We start from the raw sequence: 6,708 nt of genomic DNA on the forward strand, positions 1-6,708 counted from the left end.
AACCTCTGTGCCCCAGGAGTGCCCAAGGGACTGCCCACTCATCTCCAAAGACCTCCTTCAACGTAGGCCCTCTGAGCTCGGCATTCAAGGCCCTTAACATCCTTCCTGATTTGCTTCCCTCTTCTTCTTCACCCACCACCACACCCTCTTTCCCCCTAAACCAGGAATCTCTTCCATTAGCACTTTCTAACCAGTCTTCTAGCATCAAAATCAGTGCTTTTTCAATTCTGACTTCATTAATAACCACCTGGGGAATTTTTCAAACTTAGCAAAGCTTAAGGCCACCTCCAGAGACTCAACAGGCCACAGATGAGGCCTGGGCTTTCGAAATCTTTGAAAACTCTCCCAAGTGACTCTAACTCTTCTAGGAAGTCAGGAGGGACTTCTCCCACCTTTGAACCACAGCGCGACTCTGAAACCATCTACCCGTGAGATGCTTGGGTCAACCACTGTGGATTTATCATTACTCAATTAGATGGAGGCTGTTTGTCTTCAAGGTATTACAAGGGGAAAGAAAAATCTATAAAAACACAGCTCTTAGAGACATGCTAATTCTGTCCTAGCTGATAAAAAGTTGGGTGGATTTCCCTCCCTTTCCCCTCCCCCTCTGGTGGAAAAACCAGTTTGCCTCCATTTGTACATTCCTTTCAATATAAAAGTAACTAATTATTCTCTTCTGAGCTGGTTCTAACATCTGCCTGGTCCAGTCACTGATTATTGACTAGAACAAAATCTTTAGCACACGATCATTTTTATATCTGTGTGAGTGATATAAAGGTAGAATCACTTTACCTTTTTACCTTTTCCTGAAAATCATTGTGTATGTTTCCTTAACGCACCCCCTACTACCAAGCATGGTTTATAAGGATTGTTAAGTGAAAGATACTGAGTAATTTTCAAGCTTTCTTTAGTGACTCCTTTGAAAAAAATCATAGAATAAAAAGAAATCATCTTGCCAACCAGTTTTCAAACTCATTATACAGTCAGGAGAGGAAATTACTTGAAGGGTTAAGCAACTTTCCCCGCTCATACAAAACATTAGTGATTAAGCAGGGCCTCATTTTTCAAAACCCACAGGAGCTGGGGGTAGAAAAGATGATAGGACAGCTGAATCTCCCACCTCAAAGAAGTTGACAAATTTTTCTGCAGTGACCTGCATTTTTTTTTTTATCCCATATACCACCAGTAACAAAAGAAAAAATAAAGATCATTCATTACGATAAACAAACATACTTTTTAAGCATGAGATTAAAAGCATATATAGTAAGAGGTCTAACAGCTTCTTCTGGCATCCCAGTAAATCATCTTCAGTGCTTCCCAGGGTGTGTGCACCCCTCTTTGGAGGCCCCTGGGCTACAAAATCTAGCTCCTCCCCTTTCTCCTTTCCAGACGGCTCCTCCCCATCACAGTCCGCAGGAAGACACCAAAGGCCAGCGCCCCCCCCCCCCCCCCCCCCCCCGCCAGGACCTGCCTTAATGAAGCCAGAGTCAATGCCTTTCCTGGCCCTGTGCCCGGGCACACCCCCTAGCTCACAGCACTCGGGTTTCTTAGAGAGCAGTGTCTTCCCCTCTTCTGACCCAGAACCATTGATCCTCAGGCAGGATAAGGCCCCAGGAGACAATCTGGGATGCCCCAGGTTTGGGTTGGACTGGCCTGGGTTTGAATCCCAGTTCAGGCCACTTCTGTGAGCACAGCGTCCTCGGCACACAGGCGGGAGCCAGGCTGCCCGAGACTGGAGCCCGATCTGCGGTTTAGGAGCTGAGTGGCCTTGGGCACATACTTCATATGTAAAATAGGGGATAAAATTGTGCCTACCTCAGAGGAGCTGTGGTCAGCGTGAAAAAAATTAAGACTTATCTAGTGCTTAGAAGGGGGCTTCCCAGGCGGCTCAGAGGTAAAGAATCCACTGCTAACGCAGGAGACAGACACGGGTTTGACCCCTGGATCGGGAAGTCCTCTGGAGAAGGGAATGGCTACCCGCTGCAGTATTCCTGCCTGGGAAACCCAATGGACAGAGGAGCCTGGTGGGCTACAGTCCATAGGGTCACAAAAGAGTCGGACACAACTTAGTGATAAAGAGCAAGAGGGCTTAGAAGACGTCCTGGAGCACAGGACACCTTATGTAAGTGTTAGTTAGTGTTCTTTCTACCCTAAACATCTGATAACTGAGTTTCCACATTTGCAGAAAGGGCATGATAACAGCATTCAACATATCAAGGGTTCAGCCAAGACCTGGTGAGTTAGAAGGTTCAATAAATAATAGAAGTTACTATTTTATTATTATTTACAAAGATGCCCGTTTTGGAGATGAGGAACCCGAGCCTCAGGTCATCTGCTTCCTCAAGCACCACACCCTTCTGAGATTCTAGCAGTAGCACCTGCTTCTCTGGGCAGGGTGTTCTCAAAACACTTTCACATCTGCCATTTTATAATTGGAGAAGGAAAGGGCAACCCACTCCAGTGTTCTTGCCTGGAGAATCCCAGGGATGGGAGAGCCTGGTGGGCTGCCGTCTATGGGGTCGCACAGAGTCAGACACGACTGAAGTGACTTAGCAGCAGCAGCAGCCATCTTATAATCTCGTAAGGGTGAATATCAACCTCATCCTCATTTTACAGACGGGGGATCTGAGGCTCAGAGAACCTAAGGACAGGCAGTCCTTCTTGGCTAGTCTCTGGGGAGAGTTTCTCAACTTCAGAAGGAAAGGGAGTGTGGCTGGATTCCAAACCAACACGTTTTAAAGGATGAATAAAGGCACCCTGACCCAAGACTTCCTCTCCTCTTTTGAGATGGAGCTAGAGCAACAGACAAGTTGAAAATCAGGGTCGAGACCACACCCTGTGTTTTGTCCCCACCCAGGAAGTATCTTGGAGGGGTTGGGTGGGGTGAGGTTGGGGACATGACTGGACCTCCATGGAAAATTCTAGAAAGGTGCATGAAGAGCCAGCAGCCCCAAACCATTTGACCAGCTGGGTCCCCTGGGCACAGCCCTTATCCCTCTAAAGAGGAGGGCACTACGGCCCAGAGGGGTAGTAGTGTGCCTGGGCCGGCTGGCTAGTGCAAGGCAGAGGCGGGGGGCTGGGTGTGGCCGGAGCTCCTCTGGGTGCTGCAGTGCAGATGTTCCAGACGCTGGCGGGTACCCAACACCGCAGAGCTCCCCGACCCCGTCTCAGGAATGAGCCCAACAGGCCAGCTCCCTGGCTTCTCAGGGGCAGCCCCCTCCTCTGCACACTCCAAGACAGAGTCTGCTCCAGTGGCCCTTACCCAGAAACCACAAATATTTTCTGTATCCCAGCAGCCTGGGCCTCAGGAACAAAGAGTGGAAGGCAAAGAAAGATGGATGAGTGACTGTCACAGCTGCCCAGGGGGATGGGTGCCTCTGCCCCACCCTATTCCCCACAATCCTAAGTCTCCGAACAGTTGACTCCTAGACCACCAGCACAGCAAGAGGCAGTCAGTCAGTTCAGCAGACTTTCAAGGCACAGAGCAGGAAGGGGTTTGCCCAAGGACCCCCGCACCTGGAACTGTGACCCAGCTTTTCACTGACCCCCAGGCCAGTGCCCTCTGCGTTGGTGCAGAGCTTGCCAGCCAGAAGGGCAGGGTCCAAGACAACCAAAACTAGGCGGCCATTCACCTCCAAAGCGGGGGCTGAGCAGATCACGACGACAGGTTGGGTCAGTGGGGCCGGCAATTTAAGGTGTGCTTTGGGTAGGGGAAGGAGGGGAAGGGAGAGGAAAGGGCGGACCCGGGAAACCAGAGCTCTTTTACAAACTCGCAGGCCTTTGTCCAAATTTGGAATTGTCGGTGAAAACCCACCAAGGTTGAGAGGAAAGGAAGGGGAGGGAGGAAGCAAAGGACCACCCCGCCCCTTCCCCTTCCAAGGCCGGGCTGGGTAGGCCAGGCTTCCCAAGCCTGTAATCCAGACTTCCCAAATCTGCCATCATTCTCTGCAGCTGACAAATAAATCAATTTTCACAGCCATTGCTTCTTTTTGAGGGGCTGGGTTTATCAGTTCTGGACTTGGAGAAGGAAACTGAGGCTCAGAAAGGGAACGCTAGGGATTCAAGGTCACACTGCATGCTGCTGGTGGAGCCCTGATTGGACTCAGGGAATATCACACCCAAGCTAGTATCTGAGGTGTCATCTGAGGCCCCCAAGCTTTGGAAAGGCCGACCCTGGACTGAGGGGATCAAGAGGAAGGGTGGGGCCTCCATACCATCACAAGGCCCCTGGAGCCCAGCTGGGAGTCTCCTTTAAAAGAGAGGAGTGGTCCCTAGAGGGCGGGAGGGCCCATGGGGCCCGGAATTGTGGACAGCCGGCCCCACGTCGGTCAGCACACAAAGGGCCCTCCCTCGGGTACACACACAAGCCATTTCAGGTGCAGCCCCAGGGTCGGATTCTCTTTGCCCAGTCTTCGGTTCCAGCCACACCCTTCCCTGAGGGCCCTTAAACCCCATTCAGGTGAATCCAACCCGGGGCCTTCAAAGTCTCTCAAGCCCCGCACCGCAGGGATCCCAGGGGCCCCCCGCCCCTCCTCCACACCCTCTGCAGAGCAGCACCCCCATCCCCTCCCTCCTCCTCTCCTTTTCTCCTCTCCAAACCGCAGTCCGCGCGCCCTCCGCCTCCGCACCCGCGGCGATGGATTTGCTCCGCTGCGCTGCCCCAGACGCGCGCTGCCCGCGACCCTCTCGGGTTACCGCGCCCTCGAGTTCCCGGTCCCCGCGCCCCTCCCGGAGCCGGCGGCAGGCGTGGGTCAGCGATGACTGGGCGTTTACGGGTCTCCCTTCAGGTCCCTACAACGCCCCCCGCCCCGAGTCGGGTGGGGGGCTCCCCTGGAGCGATCCCGTCTCCAGCCTCAACCTACTCACCGCGCGGCGGAAGCCTCCCGTAGCGGACGGACAGAGGGGCAGACCGACACGCGGACGCGGAGCTCGCTGGGTCAGAGCCCGTTAGCAGAGCTAGCAGCCGCAGCGCAGGGGCGGGCCAGGAGGACAGTCTTCGGCTCCCGGGCCGGACACGTGGCGCGCGGGGGCCAATCGGGCTCGCCCCGCCTCCCCCACCCCCACCCTTCCCCCATCCCCAAACTCTTTCTCTCCTGGAATCTTAGACTGTCACCAGCCGGGAGGGGCCTCTCCGGGAGAACCTCCGTCCCAGCTCAGTCCCCGGACCCGCGCGACCTGGGGAGGCGGACTTGGCCAAGGTCACTCGGCCGTTCAGGGCCAAAAGTCAGAGCTCCCGACTCCAGTTCTGTACGCTTTCCCCCAAATTCCTACTGCTCGCCCTAGCTTTGTTGAGAAACAGGACCTTGACGTTTAACAAATTAAAGCCCAGCATTTAATCTGCCTGCTCAGATTCTATCCCTCAGCAGCCCCATCAGGTCTGTGACATGACTTAGCCACTTTCCAGAGGAGAGCCCAGAGAAACCCAGTTTTTGAACGAAGGTCACACAGCTAGTAAGTTGTGGAGCGCGGATTCCAACCTGGGCCAGGTGGTTCCGGAGGGGCGCTTGCTCCAGCTTTGCTCTGGGGAGCGCACAGCCCCACGGAAAGGGAGACAGACCAGCAGCTATAATTCGGGGCTGTGGGGGGAAACCATAGAATACTTATAAAGGGATAAACTTTGGGAATCCAGAGGAACTGAGAATGACTGTCCCCCAGGGGATTTGTAAAGACTTCCTACAGGAGGTGATGCTGCAGTAAAATCAGAAGTACTTCCCACCCTCCACTCACCCCTTGGAAATTCTGCTTTGATGGAAAGATGGCAACCCTGGGCTGCTGAGTCTTCACAGGCAAGACTCTTAGATGCTCTGATTTTCAATTTGCTCAACCAAAAGATAGGGATCATCAAAACTTCTTCCAAATGTTGTCTTCAATCTGTCACTTGTTTAGAGAACTCTAAGCCTCTAGCAAGGGGTATGTTCATCTATTGATTCCCCCAACATTTATTGAGCACCTGCTTCATGCTGGGCACTGAGCTGGGAGACCAGTGTGCAAATAGTAAATGAAGCCCAGACCGGCCCTCAGGGAGTTTCTACTCTTATGGAAGACAGATAGTTAGGTCTTTGTTAAAATAAAGATTATATAGTTATAATCTGGCAACAATAAAAGATACTTTAATGGCAGATGGATCCCGCCTAACCTACATCTTTGAATGAGAGTGGTGTTAAATTGTGACCAAAAGATGAATGGAATCTAGTAGGAGACTAAGAAGAAATTAAAATAATTAATGGTTTAAATAAGTAAATTAATTACATGATTAACTTAAGATGACATCTGCTGTTAGCCGAAGTGTTGCCGGACACGAGTTCCTGCAGAATAACTCAAAGGTATTGCTACGTATATTCATTCAGGAGGACCAGGACCCTGCCTCGAGACTGCTATTTTCTCTACACTGCTCCTCCTTTGTTTCCACATCCCCTCCCTTCCCTGATTAGCAATTGTTTGAACTTACTTACCGCCTTGGAACTCAGGGATGGTCGCGGAGGCTAAAGCCTGTTTTTCTGCAAACAAGAAATGGGGATGCAGAAAGGATTTATATGTGGGAGCCCCACAGGGTCCTGCTTGGCTTCGGAAGCAACACCTACTGAGATAGACTGTGAGGAGGCTGGCCCAAGCAAGGATGGAGGTGAGGTCTCCTCAAGCATCATAACAGTATCTGCTATTTATTGAGAATTTTGTATGAGCCAGGCACCATTATAAATGCTTTACTTG

At 51.9% G+C, this 6,708-nt stretch overlaps 1 protein-coding gene across 1 annotated transcript in view; it reads right to left on the reverse strand.

Annotated features, from left to right (window-relative positions):
• Positions 1-4,993, reverse strand: part of ANXA6 (annexin A6) — a 47,157-nt gene extending 42,164 nt beyond the window's left edge. Inside the window, exon 1 of the mRNA XM_065918951.1 lies at positions 4,867-4,993. The gene's annotated coding sequence lies outside the window, so the exon portion shown is untranslated. The remainder of the gene's footprint in view (positions 1-4,866) is intronic.
• Between the last annotated feature and the right edge of the window lie 1,715 nt (positions 4,994-6,708).

Source organism: Muntiacus reevesi, chromosome 1 (genome assembly GCF_963930625.1).
Source record: "Muntiacus reevesi chromosome 1, mMunRee1.1, whole genome shotgun sequence".
Classification (NCBI taxonomy): domain Eukaryota; kingdom Metazoa; phylum Chordata; class Mammalia; order Artiodactyla; family Cervidae; genus Muntiacus; species Muntiacus reevesi.